The sequence below is a fragment of the Sminthopsis crassicaudata genome, chromosome 4, assembly GCF_048593235.1.
Source record: "Sminthopsis crassicaudata isolate SCR6 chromosome 4, ASM4859323v1, whole genome shotgun sequence".
NCBI classification, from domain to species: Eukaryota; Metazoa; Chordata; class Mammalia; order Dasyuromorphia; family Dasyuridae; genus Sminthopsis; species Sminthopsis crassicaudata.
Genome location: NC_133620.1, coordinates 110,993,762 through 111,018,279, shown reverse-complemented (window position 1 = coordinate 111,018,279; position 24,518 = coordinate 110,993,762). Strand labels below are relative to the sequence as shown.

The window sequence follows — 24,518 nt, the reverse complement described above, 5'->3', positions numbered from 1 at the left end:
TCCACGTGACAACTTTTCCACAAACAACTGAAGATAGTTATATTGTTGTCCCCATGAGTTTTCTCTCCTCCATGCAAAACAAGCCTAGATCCTTCAAATAAGCAACATATGATATAAACTCAAGACCCTTAACCATTCTTATTGCATTCCTTTGAATACTCTCCAACTTATCAGTGTTCTTCTAAAAACAGGGAAACAAAAACTGAGCACAGTGATCCAAATGAAGTTTGTTTGTGGCAAAGTATGGTAAGATTATTGCCTCCCTATTCCTGGAATCTACACAACTTTTAAGGCAACCCAAGATAGCTTTAGCTTTTTAGCTTACATATCAATACATAATCATACCTAGCTTGCAGGACACTAAAACCCTCATATCTTTTTCAAGAATAACTGCTATCTTATCCTATCTTCCCCATTTTATCCTTTTGAAATGAACTTATTTTATATTGAAGGACAAAAATTTACATTACATATTATATTCAGTCTGTTACTGCAGGTTACAATAATGGGAGGAAAGTAATAGAGTAAAGACTGTTCTGTGAAAAGATGATTAGACTTGTTTTACTTGGTGCCAGAAAGCAGACCTAAGAGCATTGGATATATAATAATAAGAGGCAGAGTGAGGTTCTATATAAGGAAAAACTTCCTAATCACAGAATTATCCAAAAGAAGAAAAGGCAGTTTTACAATAAGCATAGTTCTTTGATGATTTGGAGGGGAGGTGGGGAATGGCAATTGGGATTAGGTGACTTGCCCAGGAGCACATAGTTGTAAGGCTTAAGTGATTGAGGGTGGAGTTGAACACAGGTGCTCCTGATTTCAGGGCTGGTGTTCTATCCATTGTAACATCTAGTTGCCCCAACTTAACAGAAGTTCTGACACATGGAAGGTATTTCTCTCTATCTCTCTGTCTCTGTCTCTCTCTTACACACACACACACACACACACACACACACACACACACACACACACACACACACACACACACACACACACACACTATTAGCACAGAAAACTTTAGGTATTTTATCACACCCTATTTAACTCACACAAGGGAAAGCCCAAGGTCTAAAACAAAATACCCTAGCATAGGATTAGGACATTGGTTAGACAGAGAAGCCTATAAAGGAATGTTGGTCAACCTGAATGAAAACGCTATGTCATTAAATAAGTGGGTTTTAAGAAGAGGAGAAAGTAGATTGGGGCCACAGAAAATGGTTCCATCCAATAATTTCCTATTTTAACTAATTCTTGCTTAGCAGTTAATAAAACTCAATTGTTTTGTTAACTAATCCTTAAATTGGTCTTTTATTTATCAGTTCACTTCTACACTAGTTTCTACTGTCCTATTTTTGCTCACACTTTTGCCAAAACATGGATTATTCCCATCCCCAAGAATGCTTTCTCTGCTTATGTATTACTAAACTAAGCCAGAGGAAGTCACAGCACCATGGTGGCTGGGATTGCCATAATTGTATGTTATATAATTTTAAATGGGGCCTGTCTATACTAGGGAAAAAACCCTTTTATTCTTCCCTATATGATTCTCTAGCTCACTTCTCACTGAGGTTATTTCAAACCTTCTCTCCCCCTCTCTGGCCTTGTATAGATCAGGTCTTGATCTAACCAAGCCACTAATTCAGGCTCAGGATTATAATTCAATGAGATACCCATGAAGCACAAAATGCAGTAAGAAAACAATTTTATTTATGATAAGATTTAAAAGTATATAATTCAAATAAAATGCTGCTCCTCTTTACTTTTTCATCACATCACCACTATATTAGAAAGATGTCTCCATGGAGTACTGGCAATTCCACTAAAACCTTGCCTTTGTCTGAATCTTTTATGCTTCTGGAAGTCTTCCTAGGAAATCAAACCAATGATAATCCAGAAAATCCTTCCTCCTTCCTTCCCATTAAAGGGAAACCATCTCAGCCTAAACAAACAGATACCATTCCTACTTCCTTTAAATCTCAACTATATTCTCATTTTCTTAGCCCCTCTTAATTTCAGTGCCTCCTCTCTGTTAATTATCTCTTATTTAATCTAAATATCATTGATTGTACCAATGTGTTTGCTTGTTGTATCCCCCATCGAATTGTGAATTGCCTGAGAATAGAGACTATCTTTAGTCTCTTCTTATATTCTCAATATTTAACACCATATGTGGCACATATTTGGTGCTTAATAATTGTTTATTACTTGATTTATTGACTGACTTCTCACACTATTTCTTTCTCCATACTCAGAGGACGTTTCTACAAACTTTCCCTTAAAATAATAAAAGTCTAGGCAACTTGTAACAGCATACATCTTCTCTATTCTCCTCATCTTGATGGGGGTTGAGGTTCCTTTAAGATTCCTTCCTAATTGCCCAACCCATGGCTGACCTTGATTCACAAATCCTGGTCAAAAGAACCCTTAAGATTATCCAGGCCCAGCCCCACTATCAGCTCAGCTTCCCTCAGCTCTCACCTGATCTGAGCTAACTGAAAAGCCCACCAAGAACTTGGGTACCACCCATCTTCTAGGTATAAAAGAGGTGAGCGGGAGCGCTCTCTTTGCAGGAGTCCTCCCTGCCAATACGTGATATCCTTCCAGCCATGTAAGGGTTCCTGCCCGTCCAGCGGCTAGCTCTGGCCCTGGCATCTTTCTAACTGAGCTTTACTTCCAAATTTCTATAATAAACCTTTTATTTATCAATCTAGGTTTTTGGGCCTGTAAATTCATTTATAAGGGACACTGTGCTTCATGGGATTATCTTATTATCTATGCGCCAAGAAATGGGGTTCTCCCTTTCCTTTCCCTCATTAATCTCACAACTCCTTGACACCATTCTTCCTTTTCTACGACAATCTCAAAAGAATGGAAGATACTTCTTTCCTTCCAAGGTCAAACCTTCCAGAACTACCACCTCCTACCTTCTTCCACAGTAGATTGTCACTACAATCATCCCTTCTCATTCTTTAATGTTCAAAATCTTCCTGTTGACTGGCTCATTCTCTGCTACAGAAATATATTAAAGCCACACTCATCTCTATAAGACTCTCACTGACCCTCAAGTCAATATATGTATCCTCCTTTTAGCATCCAAACTCTTAGAAAAAAAAAAGATCTGTCTATACTCAGGATCTCTAGTTTTTTCCTCTCACTCACCTTGGCAATATTGAATTCTAACCTTATCAATTCTCCAAAATTATTAGTAACTTAAACACCAAATATGTTGGCTTTTCCTCTGTCTTTATCTTTCCTGACATCTCTGCAATATTTGTTTTCACAAATTGCCCTCTCTGAGTCTTTATTCTCTAAATCTTCATGGTATTGCATTCTTTCTGTTACCTCTGTGACTTCTTCCTCTCAATCTTCTTTGATCAATTATCATCTATATAGATCCTCTTCCTTTTTCTCTCCATACTTTCTTCCTTATGATGACCTCATTAGATCTTGTGAGTTTAATTATCATCCCTTTATCAATGCCTCAGAGAGAGATAGAGAGATGTAGGTAGATAGATACCTCAAAGACATTGTCATAGAGATGATGATTATATATAATATATATGTAACAATATAATGGATAATGTAATTTTATTCATATATATATGTTCATATGTATACATATATATATGCATGTTTCTATGAATGTATATATATCCAGCCCTAGTATTTCTTCTGAATTCCAGTTCCACATCATTAATTTCGCATTGTATATTTCAAACTGGCTATTCCAGTTTCCAGCAAATTCAAAGTTCATCATTTAAAAAAGAAATGAGCTAAAAACAGAACTCAAAATCAATCCCTCTTCTAGACTTCTTTATTTATGTCACAAATACCACCACTCTTCCAATCAAGTAGTTTTGCAATCTCAACATCATCCTCACTTCTCTCTTTATTTTACTCTGCTATAATTAATCAATTGTCATATTTTATCATTTACTCACTCCATCACATTTTACAGATACATATTCTCCTCTACACTCATAAAGCCACTACCTTAGTTCAGACCTTCATCTCTTTGTTGGTTTATTACAATAGGCTCTGTTAGGTTCTTACTAAGTGCTAAATCAGTACTTAACAATTCTCTAGTTCACACCTTCGGTTCTGACCTTTAAGGGGAGTTTAACCCTTTGAACTTCTGAGGAGGAGTTTACATATGAAAAGGAGTTTATACACAACCTTTAAAGGGAGAAAATTCATTGGTTGAAGTAATTTTCCCACAAGCCCCTGAGTTCTCACACACCCATTCTCTGGGAGGATAATAAAAGACAACATTGAGCAAGGAGTGAGTCAAGTCTGGGCCAGAATTGGGACGGCGGCCTGGAGGAACAGTCTGGATTGGAAGGACAAGAGCTGGAGGAGATTCAGAGCCAGGATCCGTGAAGAAGAGACTGGCTGGAGAAGAAAACCAAGAAACCTGCTCACAGAGGAAAAAATTATACAGAAGAGAAACCTCCTCTCAGAGAAGGATTACAACTGAGAGACAATCAGAACATTACATTTTGGCGCCCACAACGTGGGGCAAGGACTTTTGCTTATTCTGACAAGGACTTATTCTGAGCCCTTCAGAGGAGCTAGCCTGGGTCTTGACATTTTGGTGCCTGAACAGGGACCAACAAGATCCTGATCTCAGTGGAAAAGTCTCTCTAACTCAGAAGTGTGAGTAACAAGGAAACTTTTTTAAACTTTTGTTAAACTTTGTTTAACTTGTTAAAGAGCTAAAGTAGAATTTCAATGAAATGGAGCAAATGCCTTCTGTTCAAGGAAAATGTTTAGAGAGCATTATCCAGGTTATGAAAATCCAAGGATTGATTATAATTTTGGAGGAGATTGCTGAACTTTTAAAAACTGTGCAGGTCATGTCAGATTGGCTAAGATGACAGGAACAAATAATGATAAATGTTGGAGGGGATGTGGGAAAACTGGGACATTAATACATTGTTGGTGGAGTTGTGAAAGAATCCGGCCATTCTGGAGAGCAATCTGGAACTATACCCAAAAAGTTACCAAGCTGTGCCTACCCTTTGATGCAGCAGTGCTACTACTGGGCTTATATCCCAAAGAAACACTAAAGAGGGGAACGGGACCTGTATGTGCCAAAATGTTTGTAGCAGCTCTTTTCATAGTAGCTAGAAACTGGAAGATGAATGGATGTCCATCAATTGGAGAATAGTTGGGTAAATTATGGTATATGAATGTTATGGAATATTATTGCTCTTTAAGAAATGACCAGCAGGATGAATTCAGAAAGGTTTGGAGAGACTTGCATGAACTAATGCTGAGTGAAATGAGCAGAACCAGAAGATCACTATACACTTCAACAACAATACTGTATGAAGATGTATTCTAATGGAAGTGGATATCTTCAGATAAAGAAGATCCAACTCACTTCCAGCTGATCAATGATGGACAGAAACAACTACACCCAGAGAAGGAACACTGGGAATTGAATATAAAATATTAGCACTACTGTCTATCTACCCAGGTTGCTTATACATTTGGAATCCAATACTTAACGTGCAACAAGAAAATTGGATTTACATACATATATTATATCTAGGTTATACTGTAACACATGTAAAATATATGAGATTGCCTGTCATCTAGGGGAGGGAGTTGAGGGAGGGAGGGGAAAATTTGGAAAAATGAATACAAGGGATAATGTTATAAAAAATTACTCATGCATATGTACTTTCAAAAAAAAGTATGATTATAAAGTTAATTTAAAAAAAAAAAACTGTGCAGGTCATATGTCCTTGTTTTTCTCTGGAAAAAGAATTGGATCCAGATGAGTGGAAATTAGTAGGAGAGCAATTAGGTGAACTCTACAATTCCAAACCAAATTCAATTTCCAAAGATACACTTCATACCTACAATTTAATCCAAGTGGCTTTAAAAATTGTTATTCTAAAAGAAAAAAAGAATGAGCACAATGGGGAGGTGTCAACTAAACTAGGTGAAGAGTATGAATCAGATAACAATGGAGTTAAGTACAATTCTGAGCAAGAGGAGCATTTCCCATCTCCTCCCTCAATTAAACCCTTCAGGGGTGGAGCAAGAAGGAGGAGGGGAAGAGGCAGAAACATAAACAGAATCGCCTATGAAGCAGCTTATGACAAGATTAGAAAAAGCATTGATTAAAGCTGAGAGAAGGACAGGATATAAGTTATTTTATACATGCATATCCTGTGATTGAAGAGATTGACTCTGTAGGTCAAAAAAGGAGAAGATATGCACCTTTAGATTGAATAAAATTAAAGATTTGAAAAAAGGTTGTACCCTTTATGGGGCTACATCAACTTATGTTAAATGTTACTAGATGGTTTGTCTTATGAAGTCCTAACCCCGAATGACTGGAAATGTATAGCAAGAACATGTTTAGAACCTGGACAAAATGTGTTGTGGCTTGTGGAGTTTCATGAATTATATAAGAACCGAATCAGATGCAATTTGGAAATAAGAGTTAACACACAATTCACTTTTGAGCAATTAGCTGGTGAAGGTCGGTATGGAGAGAATTCAGCACATATTAATTATACTATGATAGTGTATGAACAAATTTCTAAGGCTGCAATAAAAGCTTGGGGTTCCCTCCCTGGACAGAAAGATCAGGGGGAGGCTTTCACTAAAATAGAGCAAGGTCCCAATGAACCTTTGCGGATTTTGTGGGCCATTTACAAACTGATGTCAAAAGAACTATTGGAGAAAATGCACCTACAGAAATAATGACTAGACATCTGGCTAAGGAAAATGCCAATGAGAGTTGCAAAAGAATTATATGGGGATTAGACAAAGATGCTCCTTTAGAGGAGATCATAAGACGATGTGCTACAGTGGGAACAAATACTCTTTACACCCAGACTATGATGAACTTGGAAAGACAGGGTCCCTCTTGGCAAAGGACTTCTAGAGAAATTCGTAGATGTTTCCAATGTGGAAAAATTGGACATCTAAGAGCTTAATGTAGATATGGAGATAGAGTGAGAAGAGAGGGTGAAAGAAGACCTAAAACTCCATGTCCAAAATGTCACAAAAGCTTTCACTGGGCCTCAGAATGCAGATTGACCCAGGGAAATGAGAAGTGGGGCCCAGCCCCAAGATATCAATCAAAGGATAGGTGGGGCATGATTGTAACTGAGGTTACACCCAAAGAGCCTTTAGAAGGTCAGGACTCTGATGTGATCTATCATCTGAAAAGACATCACATGGAAGAAAGGGATTACCTGATCAGTCAGCCAAAAGACAATCAGATTGCAAAAATGGATTACACTTGGGGAGAATACAGTCCTTTTAAACCAACAAGGCTGTGTCCAGTGCAAACAATTCCAATGTAATTGCCAGATGATGAGAAGAGATTTAGAAAGTGGTAAATAGAAGGAAATTAGATAGGTTAACTGCCTGGGAGAGAGGGTTTGCTTGTATTTTAACAGACAGAAGGAAACAGATGAAGAAGGAAACAGATGGGTGGCAACAAGCACCTGGAGAGAGACAGGAAAAGAGAAAAACCTCAAAGCAAAGAAGAAGATCTAAGAAACATCTGACACTGAAAGAGCATGGCTGATAATGAAACTGTTACAGATTCCCTAACACAAGATAAGATTGTTAAAGAATTTTAAAACCAGCAGGAATCATTGGATTTCTTAACACAAAATGAAACTAATGGACAATGGAATTATGGAAATTTATAAATTCTCAATTTATGATTATTTGATCTTGTTATTTGTTACATCTGGCATGTATTATGTTACTATGTTACTATGTATTTATGTAATTTATGTAATTATGTGTAATACCTCCCATATTGATGGATTTATGTTTCAAGGTCATGACCACCCTATGTTCTAAATCAAAAGAAAGGGGGAAATGTTAGGTTCTTACTAAGTGCTAAGTCAGTACTTAACAATTCTCTAGTTCACACCTTCGGTTCATGGAGGAACAGTCTGGATTAGGGAAGGACAAGAGCTGGAAGAGATTCAGAGCCAGGATTCAGGAAGAAGAAGAATAGGCTGGCTGGAGAAGAAAACCAAGAAACCTGCTCACAGAGAAAAGATTATACAAAAAAGAAACCTCTTCCCAGAGAAGGATTACAACTGAGAGATGAACAGAATTTTACAGGCTCCTATTTTCTTCTCATTCCATGTGAATGACAGATTCTTTTTTTCACATAGCAGCAAAAGTGATTTTCCTAAAACATAGGTTTTACTATGTCATTGCCCTACTTCTTAAACTTCTGTGGCTCCCTATTACCTCCAAGACTTCTCCATTGGTCATTGAAAGCCCTTGCCAACCTACTTTTCTAGTTTAATTGCACATTATTTTTTTCATAGACACTACTTTTAATCAACAAGCGTTTTTTAACTCTTCTTTATTATCAGCATTCCTAGTCTGTCTTTACTCATCTCCACCTCTAAGAATCCCTTAGAATCTAAAGACTTTGCTCCTATACCCAAGTGGTCACTTTCTACCTCCTTTAAGTCTTTTCATGTGTCTTCTGTCATTTGAATGTAAGTACCTGAGTACAGAAACTGTCTCTTTTTGCTTTCATTTGCATCTCAGCATTTAACTTTATCTGGGACAAAGTAAATGTTTAAGAAAAGCATTCCTTCAGAGCTCAAGCTCAAACACAACATTAAGTCTTTCCCAACTTTAATTGCTAATGCCTTACTTCCAAAACTATCTTATACCCACTTTATATCTATTGTGTGCATTTTCCCAAGCAAAATTGTGAACTCTTTAAGAGCCAGGATTATTTCATTTTTGTTCTTATAAATTTATCCCTAAAACAATGCCTGGCATTTCTTAAATGCTTGGTGTTGATTGATTATCAATACTAACAGTCTTCTAAGTTTGAGCTCACTGAATGAAAGCCCCAGTCAACCCCTTCTAGATATAGTTCTTCCATAATATCAATCACAGCTCCTAATGAACATGAGATGCCTGGGTTGCAATGGCCTTCAAGTCAGGGCAATTAGTCAACTAACATTTATTAATACCTTGTGCCAGGTATTCTGCTAACTGATAGATGTAGAAAGAAAGGCCAAACACAGTCCTTAATCTCAAGGAATTTATGATCGGATGGAGAAGACAACATACAAATAAGATAGATAGATAGATAGATAGATAGATAGATAGATATATAGATAGATAGATAGATAGATATACATATATATACATATATATAGATATAGATATAGATATATAGATATAGATATAGATATATGACAAATTGAAAATAATCAACAGTGGGAAGTTGTCAGCATTAAGGAGTCTTGCAAAAGATTTTAGTTGAAACTTGAAGGAAGACATGAAATAGTCAAAGTCATGGATTTTTTATAATAAGGGACCAGGTTCTTCTCAGGAGCATATGATTGAGTACAATATGAAACATGGAACTTTCCAAAAAATGAGAGAGGGATCATCATGGGAAATGGATATGATTTTATCTAGTTCAATCCCCTAATTTTATAGATCAGAAAACTGAGACTCAGGAATATTAAATAGCTTGTCCAAGGTCATTCAGGTGCTAAGTGAGAGTAAGAATGTTCAGCTAGAAGAAAGGAGTATTCTCAATATTCAAAGCAGAGGCAACCCACCACAAGTAAAATTTATGGGATTCCAAAGGACCCATAAATTCCAGAAACTCTGGAAAATCACAAGGATAAATATGTCCTTTAACTTTTTAAATATATAGAGGAGGGATTTTTCTTCAAAGTCAAATATATGACTTAATTTGCCACCCAAATTTGATATTCTATGATTTTTTCACCTTAATTTACATTACATTTTCTCTGAATAGAATTGGAATAATATTACTAACTTCTCTGCCATCTTATAAGCTAGTTGCAAACATCAAATGAAATAATGTTTGTAAAACACTTAATATGAAAATAACTATATGAAATGAACTGTTTTGATTATAAAATGAATCATAACATTCATCAACTGAAAAACTATGTGTATCAAATCACCATGCTGCTCATGAGAGTATATAATTATTATTGTATAATGATTGTTGTCATATTATTTAAAGTACAATGTCATGATCTCAGTTCATTCTCTAAATGTTTCCCCATAAGCCACCAGAGTAAGTTATCATAAGACAAAGATTTATTGTAAATGACATATTAAAATGGACTATGGGAAATTTTTAATGTGATTTTTTTAAATAATAAATTTACTAGCCTGGCTCATTTTAATAAACAGCTAAATAAGAAGAGATGGGTTTGTTATATCCTTCTAGGTCTCCCAAGGAAGATTAGTGCATAACAGATGGATATCATGAGGGTTCAAAAAAATTTGGTATATGGCCAATAATGAGTTCCTTCTCTCACCTAGTACTAAACCTGAGAAGTTTCCAAAAAGAGAGATTGGAAATTTATACAATTGTTTTGTAGTGAAAATAATCCTATTCAAGTCCTGGATTCATATTTTGGGGTATTTGTTCTCTAGTCAGGATGGCTGAGCTAACTCCTTCAGGCTTTTCAGCTTTAGACTGTAGAAATCCATATTTTCTCCCAAGCATTCTCATTCTTGCTGCCAAAGAGGAGCTATTTTTTCCCAAAGGTAACAAAAATGCTCTCTCTCACTCTACTCAACAGCAGCCCGTCATTAAAAATGCACAGTCTGTGGTTAAAGGGGTTCACCGAAAGCAAACAACATGATGGAATATCGCTTAAGAGAAATGTCAGGATGAAGTCAATTACTGGCACTGTAGCAACATGTCAGTTTATAACAATAGATCTGGTTAGAATGGAACTTTGAGAATTATTCTCCTAGTCATTGGTACTAAACCACCTCTCTCTCAAAATTATTTTGTATTTATTTTGTGAACATTTATATAAATTTATTATATACGTACATATTGTTTGCCTCCTCCACTCTTATCACAAACAGAAAGTCAGCTATCTAGATGCAGCTAGTTAGCCCAATGGATAGAGGAACCTGGAACTAGGAATTTTCTATCTGGTCTCAGACACTTACTAGTTGTGTGACCCTGGGCAAAACACAGTCTCTGGTTGTTTTAATTTCTTTATCATTAAAATTGAGATAATAATGTGACCTATCTCTAGGAATATTATAAAGCACTGCACATTTTTGAGAACTGGTATTATTTTTGCTATTGTTGTAGCAGCAGCAGTAATAGTTATAGTAGTATAGTTATAGTAGTAGTGTTACTAGTGATGATTTTATTTTCACCTTTGTATCATCAGCTAGTACTCACTGTATATACTGTTATGTATTAGTACAGTGCCTAATACATAACAGGTGTTCAAAACAAAAGGAAAAAATTGAATTGGAAATGAGACTCCATACAATATATCAAAATACATTCCCTAATTCCAGCATATGCTTATGATGTATATATAATATATTTTATAGATATATATGACACATCATATATATATATATATATATATATATATATATATATATATATATATATATATGGGACAAGTATGAAAGTACAAAAAACATAACATACAGGCTAACAGAACATGTGCATTCAAGTGACTTTTGATAAGATACATTCTCTTATTCTAATTCATTTTAGAAATTTATGTTCAGGATGGGGAAAATGTGGACATAATTGTAGGGAACTGGGAAGCAATGTATAAATAAAAAAAGATTGAAAATAAATGAGAGTAGGAAAAGTAAGAGGTGGAAAAGATGGAATCACATGGAGTCACTTTTACATAAAGAGATGTTTGCCTTGGCAAACCACTTCCTGTGATTCCAAGAAGTTGGAGGAAATAGTGACAGAAGCATCTTGGTGATGTGAGATGAGGAGGGGAGAATTGGGAGCTCTTGAAGAATGTCAAAAGACAGACAGAAATGGCCTCATGCTTTTTGATACAAGGAACTCCCAGTAAAGAAACTCTATCCGCAGATACAGATAAGCAACTCAGCAACTTAGAATCAAAAAATTGCCCAAGTCACTAAGAGATTAAGTGTCTTTTCCCCATAGTAAGTGTGTGGAAGTTGAACTCAAGTTTCCCTGATTCTCATGGCAGTTTTCTATCCAATTTATCATGTCATCTCTCACATTTACTTATAGAAGGTGTCCCAAAAGTCTAAGGACTTAAAACTAAGTTGACTTTACATTTCTTTGTGTTATTTTTATTTATTTTCTGGCCACTTAATCTAGTATAAACTAAATTTTTATACCTTCATTATTTCTATTTTCCCTAAGTCAATTTCCTATGAGAAGATTGTTTTCTCTCTGTTTAAAAGAAAAGAAATGATGTGAAGAAAAAAGAAAGAAAAGTATAACAGAATGTGAGGCAACTAATGTGAATGATTCAAAGAGCTGATTTATGCAGGATTCTAGAAGCAGCCTTTTCTAATACTTCCAGACATGGTCTCACAATCAGCCCCTCATATATAGGAAAAAAAGGCTAAGATGTTTGGGAACCTAATTGATTCCTAACCCAATTTTGTTCCAATCCATGGTAGAAGTGACTAATTGAAGTTTGTTCTAACTTTGCAGGGAACATTAGAAATATAACTCCAATGTTTATGAAAACATCACACAAAAAAAAAAAAATTGCTTCCCAAAGGATGCTCACTCATAGCATTTGTACTTTCTTTGGTGAACAAGAAAAATTACATTGAACAAAGACTTCTCCAAATGAAACTCAAGTTATTTTTCAAGTGACATTATCTGCTTTAGTATATGTAATGTTCTCTGGTTCGGTTTTCTTGGGGTGTCTAAGAGCAGCTTTCTTTCAGTTCAGTAATCACCACGACAGCAGCCAGGTGTTAAAGTCCAAATTTGTCATTATCTCTTTCAAAGTCTTGTCTCTTTTCCTAGGGCCCAGTTGGCTTTCTTAAAGATCTTCAGGATCTTGGTTTCAGTGGAGAAACTAAGAAGAAGAGCCTGTCACCAAGGTGCTGTGAGATAGGATGAATCTGAGTCCAAGAGCTTGTGCTTCAGCCTCCAGTCTGATTGTCTTCTCTAGCTCTTTCTGTCTGAATGAACCTAGCTGAGGCTCCTAGCTTATATGTTCTATACTGAGAATAAACCAATCATTATATCACTACGAAACCATTATTTGTTGTAAGATTAAATCAATCATACTGAACTTAGAGAACTATGAAGCACCATACTAAACTAGATAACCATTGTCTCATCAATTTCACTTAGTACCTTGTAAGAATCCTTGTTTTAAGTTAAGAGTTCTGGCTCATAACATCAAATAAAGGCCACAAAGGATAATTTCATCTGGCTAGATGATCTAAGAAGCAAAATTAATTTCCTTAAGACAAAAGTAAGACAAAAATCTAAAGGAAGGGGTCCAAAATTTGTGAGTAGTTGTGTAAGAGTGAAAATGGCACTGAATTTTTATGGGCTGCCAGAACAACATTCATCAATGCAGGAGATAGCTAGTAATTCATGGAAAATACATGGAAAGAGAGTCATGAAAAATACGTAAGTGCTCAGATGTCAATATAACATTTCTCAGAGTATGGCAAATAAAGTAACGTGAGATTTTCATTTAAGAAGACAAATATGGCATCATAAGTATTATGAGAGTAAAAATGATTCTGCAGCTGGAACATGGCAATGGAAAAATATGCCTTGTTCAAAAGGAAGGAGGAAGGAAGGAAGGAAGGGAGAGAGGGAGAGAGGGCAAAGAAGGAGGGAGGGAGAAAAGAGCAAAGGAGAAAGGAAGGGAAATTTTTAAACTGCCTGTTATATGCCAGGATTGTGCTAAGAATTTTAAAATCTTACCTCATTTTAAAGATAAAATTGTATGACCTCAAGAAATAAAGTTGATAAAAAGAGTAAGATAGTAGCACTATGTCATAAATCAAGAATGTCTACATCTATAAAGAAATATATGGATCTGAGTAGAGAAGCATAGATTTAAAATTTTTAAAAAGGATTGAAGTAGGGGCAATGTCCACAGAATTCTTACACTAGTCTTTCATCATGATATGGGGACAACTGAAGTTCTTGACTATGAAAGATATTGTGGCACAATAGAAAGTGCCATTTGGACTCAGAAAATTTAGGTTCAGATCCTGACTGTTGCTTACTGTGTGACCTTGACCAAGTCCCTTAAATATTTATTCTTTGCATAAGTTCTCATTTGTAAAATAAGATTGTGGGATGTTCATGAGAACATCAAAGGTCCTACCCATTCTAAATTTAAGATCCTTTTCATCTTGAAGCCCCTGTAATTAATCTACATTGTTATAGACACTTGAAAGTATAATTCCCTATGCTGATGAAATCATCTATCTGGATCAAAACATTTATTTAATTTTCAACACTCATGATGCAAAAAAAGTCACCTTGAAGATCATCACAGTTTATAAACCAACAATTGCTGCAGAGGGTGTAGAAAAAGTCTATAAAATATTCTCCCAACCAAGTCCATAAACTCAGCAACTACAATGTGAAGGTAAATGATGGGGAAAGAAAAGGTTTGACCAAAAGTCTTTTTTAAAAGTCCAAATGAAAGAAATAAATGTAAGACCCATAAACATAGTTAAAGGCCTATACTCAGAAGCTTTATGTCTACATTCTAGCAATACTTTTCTCTAAAGGAGAATCAGAACATACTGAACATTACAAATATCAAGAATTTAACTATATTTTAACTGATAGGACACAACTCTTTACAAATTTAGAAGTTAGAGCAAAATTATTTTTCTGTGAACAGTTAGATTACCAGCTTAACACTCTAAATGTCAAAAATAACATCAAATTAGAAGAAATTATAAGATAAGATGCCATTTTACACTGTTTCTATACAGTTTTCCAATCCAGAAAAATCCATTCCATCAGGGATGCCCATCAATTGGGGAATGATTGAACAATTTGTCATATGTGATTGTGATATAATATTATTGGGCTATAAGAAATTATGAGCAGGATTGTTGCAGAAAAATACTGGGAAGACATATGAACTGCTGCAAAAAGAAGAAGATTGGAACCAGGAAAATATCATATACACTAATAATAATATTATAAGGATGATCACCTTCAAAGGATTTAGCTATTATGATAAAGACAAGGATTCAAGACAATATTAAAGGATGAAAAATTCTGTCTACTTTCAGGAAGCAAGAAAATGGATGAATTCTGAATACAAATGGAAGCATTTTTTTATTTCCAATGTTTTTTAATTTTTTACATGTGTGTTTTCACATATACATATATGTGTTTCCAACATGACTAATGTGGAAATATGTTGCATGTCTTCATATTTTTAATTTCAAGGAGTTGAGAAGAAGGAGCATTTGGAATTTGAGATTTTAAAGAATGCATGTTAAATTTTTTAATGAAATTAGGAAATATTTAACAAATCTTTAAAAGAAATGAAAACCCTCTCAACTTTTTATTAAAGTATACCTTCTTCTTATGAACCTCAGACTTTTCCTCTAATCTAAACCCTTATCATTTTTGCTTAAAAATTCAAGAACAGAATCAAATCACCAAAAGAGATGATTTGGGTTCTTCCCACTATTTGCTAATATTTCTTTCTACTCTTTTTAAAATTTTTTGATTTTTTAAATTTAATTTAATTTTTTATTATTATATCTTTTTATTTACAAAACATGTGCTTGGGTATACCTTGAAAAACCTTCTGTTCTAAATTTTCCCCTTCTTCCTTCTACTCTGTTCCCTAGATGGCAGGTAGTCCAATGCATGTTAAATATGTTAAATCCTTTATACAGTTATCTTGCTGCACAAGAAAAATCAGATCTAGAAAGAAAAAACCTGAGAAGGAAAACAAAATGCAAGCAAATAACAGAGAAAGTGATAATGCTATGTTCTGTTCCACACTCAGTTCCCATAGTCCTCTCTCTGGGTGTAGGTGGCTCTCTTCATTACTGGACAATTGGAACTGGTTTGAATCATGTTGAAGAGATCCACATCCATCAGAATTGATTATCATATATGATAATCACTATATGATAATAGTCTTGTTGCCGTGTACAACGATCTCCTGGTTCTGCTCATTTCAATTAACATCAGTTGAAGTAAGTCTCTCCAAGCCTCTCTGAAATCATCCTATTGGTCATTTCTTACAGAACAATAATATTCCATAACATTTACATACCACAATTTATTCAGCCAATCTCCAATTGATGGGCATCCACATAGTTTCCAGTTTCTGGCCACCACAAAAAGGGCTGCCACAAACATTTTTGCACATGTGGGTCCCTTTCCCTTCTTTAAGATCTCTTTGGGATATAAGCCCAGTAGTAACACTGCTGGGTCAAAGGGTATGCACAGTTTGATAACTTTTTGAGCATAGTTTTAAACTGCTCTCCAGAATGGTTGGATTCATTCACAGTCCCACCAATAATGTATCAATGTCCCAGTTTTCCCACATCCCCTCCAACATTCATCATTATCTTTTCCTCTCATCTTAGCCAATATGAGAGGTGTGTAGTGATATCTCAGAGTTGTCTTAATTTGCATTTCTCTGTTCAATAGTGATTTGGAGTACCTTTTCATATGACTAGAAATAGTTTCAATTTCTTCATCTTAAAATTGTTCATATCCTTTGACCATTTATCAATTGGAGAATGACTTGATTTCATATAAATTTGAGTCAGTTCTCTGTATATTTTGGAAATGAGGACTTTATCAGAATGTAAAAATGTTTTCCCAGTTTATTGTTTTCCTTCTAATCTTGTCTGCATTAGTTTTATTTGTCCTTTCTACTCTTGTTCTGTGTCAAAGAAGCTACTGGGCCAGGAAAAACAATTCACTCAGTAGACCTCAAAAAGAGTGAATGCCCTTTGGCACACTTTCTCTTCCCAACTGTTGAGTCTGGGGGGGACTTCCCATTTAGAGGAGAGGGTTCCTCTCTTACCTGCCAATTTTGGCAGTTATGACAACAAGCACATGTGCTACCAGGATAAAATTGCCTGATATTTGATGTGTGTGTGTGTGTGTGTGTGTGTGTTTGTGTGTGTGCTGTCTTTTATTTTATCTTATCTTATTTTATTTCAATTTACTTCCAAATTGTCACTTTCCCTCTCTCCCTCCCCACAATGAACTAGGGAAAGACACCGTTTGACATAAACTGATACTGGATCTTAAAGCCCTAGGAGTTTCTTCTGCTTTGTCTTTTTTTTCTCTTAGTGTAGGAGATTGAATAGTGAATTGAGAGATGGATTTTTTTAAAGCCCAGTGGCCATCTTAGAAATTTGGTAGTTCTTAATATTTCTCAAATCCATCTTTACAATCTTTATGACTTATACTCTTTACAATGATGAAATCATCTATCTGAATCAAAACATTTATTTAATTTTCAACACTCATGATGCAAAAAGGTCACCTTGAAGATAATCATAATTTATAAACCAACAATTGCTGCAGAGGGTGCAGAAAAAAGTTTATAAAATATTGACAATATTTATCCTTACAATCTTTATGACTTTGGGAAAATCAATTAACCCTGTTTGCCTCAGTTCTTCATCTATTAGAATGAACTGGAGAAAGAAATGGCAAACCACTCCAATATCTTTCCAAGAAAATCCCAAATGAGGTCACAAAGATTTGGACATAATTGAAACAACTCACAACAATGACATGTCTTAGTCATAGCTGATTAGCAACAGGAGTTTTCTAGAACTATAATTTCTAAGAACAGATGACCAGACCAAGGATGATGAATCAATCCTTTTCACCTGACAGTATATAATCAAAATGAAGATGACATGGCTATTCAGAAGTTATGTTAAAAGTGTCATTATTTGATATATAAATCTATATACATTGTATTTTGAGTATCTGTCTATTCCCTTTTGGGAAAAAAATATAGATATGAGCTAAACCTAACCTTTAACCAAGGTTAAAGAGAGAGAGAGAGAGAGAGAGAGAGAGAGAGAGAGAGAGAGAGAGAGAGAGAAGGGGGAGGGAGAGAATGAAGGGGAAGAGGGAGGGAAAGAAAGAGAGAGAGCTCTCTTTTTAAAAGTCATAGTCTCCCAGGACTGAAGTGGTCTACATGAAATCAGGAATGAGACTGCTTGGTATATCCACAGTCCCAATGTTGTTACACATTAGTAAGCAACTATAAAATACATACAAAGTAGAGTATGGGTGAAGGGGAGATAGTGCTAGCAATTTGTTGGACCAAGAAATGCCTTGGGAGAAGTACTTGAATTATGTTTGAATCGAACTAGGAATTTTTAAAAGTAGAGGTAAAGAAAGAGATCATTGCTGACACGGGAGAAATAAATCCTATTGCAAGGGAATAGAGGCTAGAGATGAAATATTATGTAAAGAAAATAGAGAGTAAGCCAGCTTAATTGGAATATAGTGTGTAAGAATATATTCTAATTACCTATAAGCAATGCCAAAACAAACTATGGATAATTATGACAAAAATGAGAATTTTTTTAAAATAAAGAATTTTATAACACAAATATCATTATCATATGGGAGGGGGACTAGAGCAAATGATAAGGAAAAAATAACAATGGGATTAAACTTTATCCCAATCCATTTTTAAGCCTAAATTATTTATCAAAATGCTAAGTATTGTCATTATAAGGCAGTGAAATTGATTTATACTGAGTACACTCTATTGGTCTAAGGCATTTAGATTAATTGCAAGTCATAAATAATGTGATCATGGATTTAGAATTGGAATCTCAGAGATTCAGTCATCTAGTCCTTAATTTTGCAAGGATTTAGGAAGATTATGTGACTTGCCCAAAGTCATACAGGCAGAATTACCAGAGCCAGATTCTGAACCCTGGTCTACTCATAGCATATGTGCTTTAAACATACATACAATGTAAGATTCATTTTTTTTTTAAATCCAGAATCAAAAGATGGTGTTAATTACTGCTTACCATAAAGTCAATGTTTCCAGGAGGATAAGAAAATGAAGAGTCAAGACTGACAGAAGTTTTTTTGGTTGTTGTTTGTTTTTGGCAAGGCAATTGAAGTTAAGTGACTTGCCCAGCATCACACAGCTAGTAAATGCCAAGTATCTGAGATGATATTTGAACTCTAGTCCTCCTAACCTAGAACCTAGAACCAGGACTGGTTCTTTATCTACCATACCTCTTAGCTGTCCCTGACAAAAGTTATAGAATATAATCTGGGTTTTCCCCACCTCTGGAAAATTCACATCTATGTGAGCCATTCTCCCAGTACTTCTAAATGGGAAAGAAAACAACAAAGGCCACCCACAGTTTTATTAATTGATAGAAAGATAGTAGATCATCTACTTTATAACCATGGCATCATGGGAGGAAAGAACTTTGTGGGTAGAGATGATTTTTTTCTTTTCTAGTTTTGCATAAATTGATAAAGGAGTCTAGTGTCTCAGAAAGTTTAATAGCCACCTCAAATATATATCTCACCCCTTGGTTTGTATTTATTTATTATTCAAATCAAGATAATTGCTCACTTAAAGTACATAAGATGACCACTCTTGATGAGGAATGATATGGCAAGGTTAGCTATTACTTCTCTCCATGTCAATTAAAAATATATTTTCCCTATCCTCAAAACATGGAGATTGTGGGGGAAAAAACATAAAGAATACAAACTCCACTTATTCCTTAGTGTTTTTCAATTTATATTCACTTTATCTCAACAAAAGCAGAATGGATTATTCTAATAAAATGGTATATATTTTTAAATACTGTTAATCTTTTCCGTGTCATATGAAAATGATTCATAGAATACTCTTTTGCTTATTTATTCTATTTTCCTTTTAATTGCCAAGTATTATGGGATTCACCAGTATGCTAAGAGCCACTTCAAACATATTTGCTTCAGTGTCCTTCCTTCAACTTTCGCCAAGCCATCAAGAAGGAAAAGATAAATCTTCAGTGGATAAATGCCAGAGAGGAAATCTGTCTTCCTATTAATCTGTGGCTTACCACATCTTAGAATTTAAATAATAAAGAAGCCCATATGTATTTACCCTGTCACTACGTTATGGCCAGAGTAGCTCTCTAATTCTAAATCAGAAAGTGTCATACCTAAAAAGGATTTAGGTCTACTGGTGGCACTGGCAAAATTAAGTCTATCTTGGTCCAAAAGAAAATGTTCCTCTTTTTTTAAACCAGTTTCTTTCTAAGAGAAAAAGTTAAACAAAGACATAAAGATGCCCTCCAATTTAGGAGGTGTGAAGCAATCTCATTTAGTTATAACCAAATTTTGGTGGCATCTATTGATCAGTACTTAGGAAATACCTAATGACAAACTTCAACAGAAAAACTGAGGCAATGCCTGACTCTTTCTTAACACTGTCCCCTCCATTTGTCCCTGGAGAGACTGTAGAGAAGAAAAGGTATCTATCTCATACTAAAACAAGGAAAACTAAGATCTTCTGTTTAAAAAATTTCATCCTCTGGAATTAAGAATTCCTGATTTCCTTTGCCTCACTCCCCCACCCCCCACCATCACCATTACCCACCATCACCACCAACAACAACAACAATAAAGAAAACCTTAACAGATAAATCAAAAAGGATCAAGGTTTTGTTTTGTTTTGTTTTGTGGTGGTGTGGTGGTATTAGTAATGGTATTCTCCAGTTTGAAAAATATACAAAAATATATAAGTAAGAAAAGCTAGTGTGGAGGTTTTATCTATTATTCTTTTATGTACCTTGCCTTCTTTTCTCTAGTTTTAAAAGCACAAATAGTCTAAATGGCAAAAATTGTGGCTTGCCACCATCATATTTAATAGCCTGTAACATCATCCTGTTAACCTTGGAGCTTTTACTCTGACTTTACAGTTTATTTCCCTATAGCAAAGGTATAATAGTGAGAATGCAGAGTGAGTAATGTCAAAGCATAACAAGGTCTTCTGTAAGATTTTTTTTCTATTTTAAGAAAAAAAAAATATGCTTGGTTCCAATGTCTCAGTGCTGTTCTTTAAAACTTCTTATGAGTGAAGTTACTTTTAAACCCACATTTACATAAGGAAACCAAAAACAAAAAAGTCCTTTTAAAAAAAATTGGAGCTACATTAAGTTCATGAAGAGAAGTTATCAATTGTGCCACCCACACAACATTCTGATTTTAAGAAATGTCTAAGTATTTCACTCAGAAACAAATCAGTCATCCAAAAAGCATTTATTAAACATCTTCCTTGGACAAGACACTGTGCTAGATCCTGGGGACACAAATGTAGAAAAAGGACAGGAACTACCTCAAAGTATTTACTATCTATTGGAAGAAAACATCAAACAAAAGAATACTGAAAAGGGTGGAAGCTGGGAGATAGGGGGGAGTACCTAACCCTAGAAGCATCATAGAGAAGTCAAAAGGAGTTCAGCTGGCTAGAAAAGGAAGCGATGATTGGCTTGAGTCCTCTCCTGAAATAGGAGTTTTAGAAGGAGCTTTTTGTTCCTTCCTATAAACAGAGAAGCTTATGAGGTGTGAATACCTCGGATGATTCAATTTTGCAGGATAATGAGATTCCTAATGATTGAAGTTTCTTAGAGACACTATGGAGAAATACAAAGGGGTGCAGTTGGATGAGAAATGAAATCAGTCAGTCCCTTAAGGACAGAGATCTAACATTTGTATTAACCATCCTTGCATCTCACAAATTGACATCCATAAAGATGACCTGTCTTTGGAATAACATTAAAGGATGAGCTGATTTAGCCCTAAATCTCACTCTGTACTTAATGTACTCTTTTGAGTAAAGAGATAAATTTTACACACTGCCATTTTTAATCTGCAGAATAATTTTGTATAGTTTTGAGTTTGCATACCTAATCCTCATGCCATTTAGTATTTGAATAGGGTTTAATATGGATCTTACTGGGGGGCAGGAGGAGTAAGAGAATCCTGGTAGATATCTATCCTATCACAAGTAGAGCTTCAGAAACTCAAAGACAACAATTACTCAAATGAGGGTGCTAATTTAAATATAGTTAATTATGCCTTTGTTCATGGAAAAGTATGTTCAGTTATTCATTTTAATAGGTAGCAGATTAAATATGAAGAAGATCATCCAGATATTTAGGGACAAAATCCTTGGGATGAGACTAATTCATAGTACTTATTATAAATTAATGAGAGCCATTCAAGAAAATTAACATGAAAACCTCTTATAACTTAGGATTTTTCTAGTACTTTGCAAAGAGCAGCTTGGTGATGCAATGGATAGAGCAGGAGACCTGGAAGCAGGAAAACCCAAGTTCTAATCCAGCATCAACCACTTACTAATTGTATGAGCCTGACCAAATCACTTAGATGCACTCATATTCTTCATCTGTATAATGATTTGGAGCAAGAAATGGCAAACCACTCCAGCATTTTTGCTAAGAACCCAAAATGAGGTCATAAAATGTCAGTCATGACTGGAAAACAACCAAACGGCAAAAATTATAATACAATCTCAGTTTGTCCTCCCAAAGCACTAAACTGGAAGTGTTGATATTATCCCCATCTTAAAAATTGAAACAGAGATAGACAGAAACAGAGATTGCCCAGTATCTCATAGCTCTTAAACTACTGAGGAAGGATTTAAATCCAGATTTTCCAAATTCCAATGTCAACCTTCTATTATGTGTTACTATTTCTCAGATGATACTATTTCTCAATTTAGCCTTTCTATTCTTGCTCCATTACCTATAAAAGAGAAATAACCTAATTACCCCATAGACATCTTATACCATATACTACAATTATTAGCTCAAGCTGAATATAGGATCTAAACATATAAGATAAAAAGAGACCAAAATCAGGTACTTTTCATAACTCTATTAGAGAAGAATTTTGAAATAAGTAAGTGATAGGTAAAATAATAAAAGACAATTTAAAAATATTTATGTTAAATGAAATTGAAAAATATTGTATAAACATATTCACTATAGTACAATAATAAAAGAAACTATCAACTGCCAAAAATAGTTGCATCATATAGTTCTAATAAGGGTCTGGTAGAGAAGGGGAAGGAAACAAACATTTATTAAGTACATGTTATCTGCCAGAACTATGATAAATGCTTAACAACTATTATTTCACTTTATAATGTCAGTTTCTCTCTCTCTCTCTTCTCTTTCTCTCTTCTCTCCTCTCTCTCTCTTCTCTCTCCTCTCTCTCTCTCTCTCTCTCTCTCTCTCTCTCTCTCTCTCTCTCTCTCTCTCTCTCTCTCTCTCTCTTTCCTTAGATAGATAGATGGAATCATTAAAAGAAATGTATTAAAGTCATTCTCTTTGATTAAGTAGTCAAAAATAATTTTCAAAAAGATAACTTTCAAAAGATAAAAGGAAAAACTAAACAGTCATAAAAATTGTTCTAAATAACTACTAATATGTTGTTTAATTGTTTCAATCATGTCCAACTCTTCATGATTGCATTTAGAGTTTTTCTTGGCACAGATACTAGAGTTGTTTGCAATTTCCTTCTCCAGTTCATTTTAGAGATGTCACACAACTAGTAGGTGTCTGAGGCTAGATTTGAACTCAGGAAGATGAGTCTTCTTGACTCTGGGTCCAGCACTGCCCCAATTATTAATAAGGGAAATGCAAATTAAAACTACTCAGAGGTTTTACTTTACCCAGAAAGCTGATAAAAGATGACAAGAGATGTGAAAAGCCAAAGTTTGAGGAGATATAGAAAGATAGGGATATTAATACATTGTTGGCCCAGTAATTGTCCAACAATTCTTGAAAACAATTTGGAATATTTGAAAAGCCAAAGTTTGAGGGGATATAGGAAGACAGAGTGATTAATACATTGTTGGTTCAGAAATTGTCCCAACAATTCTTGAAAACAGTTTGGAATTAATGTTTTTAAAAAGTGACTAAAACGTAATATCCTTTGCCTCAGTTCCTACTACAAGACATATATTACAAAGAGGTCAGACAGAAGGATCCCATGTAGATTAAATTATCAATTCTAGCCTTTTTGTGGTAGTGAGGAACTAGAAAGAAAACAAATGCTTATCAACTGGGGAATGGCTAACCAAGTTATGATGCATCAAAGCAATGATATACAATTGTAGAGAATCACAAGAAGATTTATATGAATTAGTGTAGAGAAAAATAAATAGAATCAGGATAACTATACACAATGGTTAACAAGAACAATAAAACAAAGATCTCCTCGGTATAACTATAAGGACCAAGTTTGGACCCAGAGAATTGAAAAAAAGAATGTACCTTCCTCCATTCCTTGGCGAAGTGGTAGGTTATGAGAATAGACTATCACTCTTTAAAAAAAAAAAAAAAAAAAAAAAGGAAACATATATTAAGTACCATAGATAGCCATGCATTGGGCTAAACCCAAGCACTTTATAAGTATTCGCATTTATCCTCACAATAACCTGGGAGGTGGGGCTATTATTATCTTCATTTTTACTGCAGAGGAAACTGAGGCAGGCAAAGGTTTAATGACCTTCCCAGGGACAACAAATTAGCAAATATCTAATACCACAATTGAATTCAGGTCTTTTCTGACTCCAGGCCCAATTCTTTACACACTATGATGCTGTGTAGCTGTTGAGCAAGAATGGGATAATATGGATTTATATGGATATAGTTTCTTTTTTTCAGCCATTTCAGAAATGTCT

The 24,518-nt window shown here is 34.9% G+C and overlaps 1 protein-coding gene across 1 annotated transcript in view; it reads right to left on the bottom strand.

Annotated features, from left to right (window-relative positions):
* Positions 1 to 24,518, bottom strand: part of KCNK2 (potassium two pore domain channel subfamily K member 2) — a 269,015-nt gene that overhangs the window by 239,608 nt on the left and 4,889 nt on the right. The gene's annotated exons all lie outside the window — the stretch shown is intronic.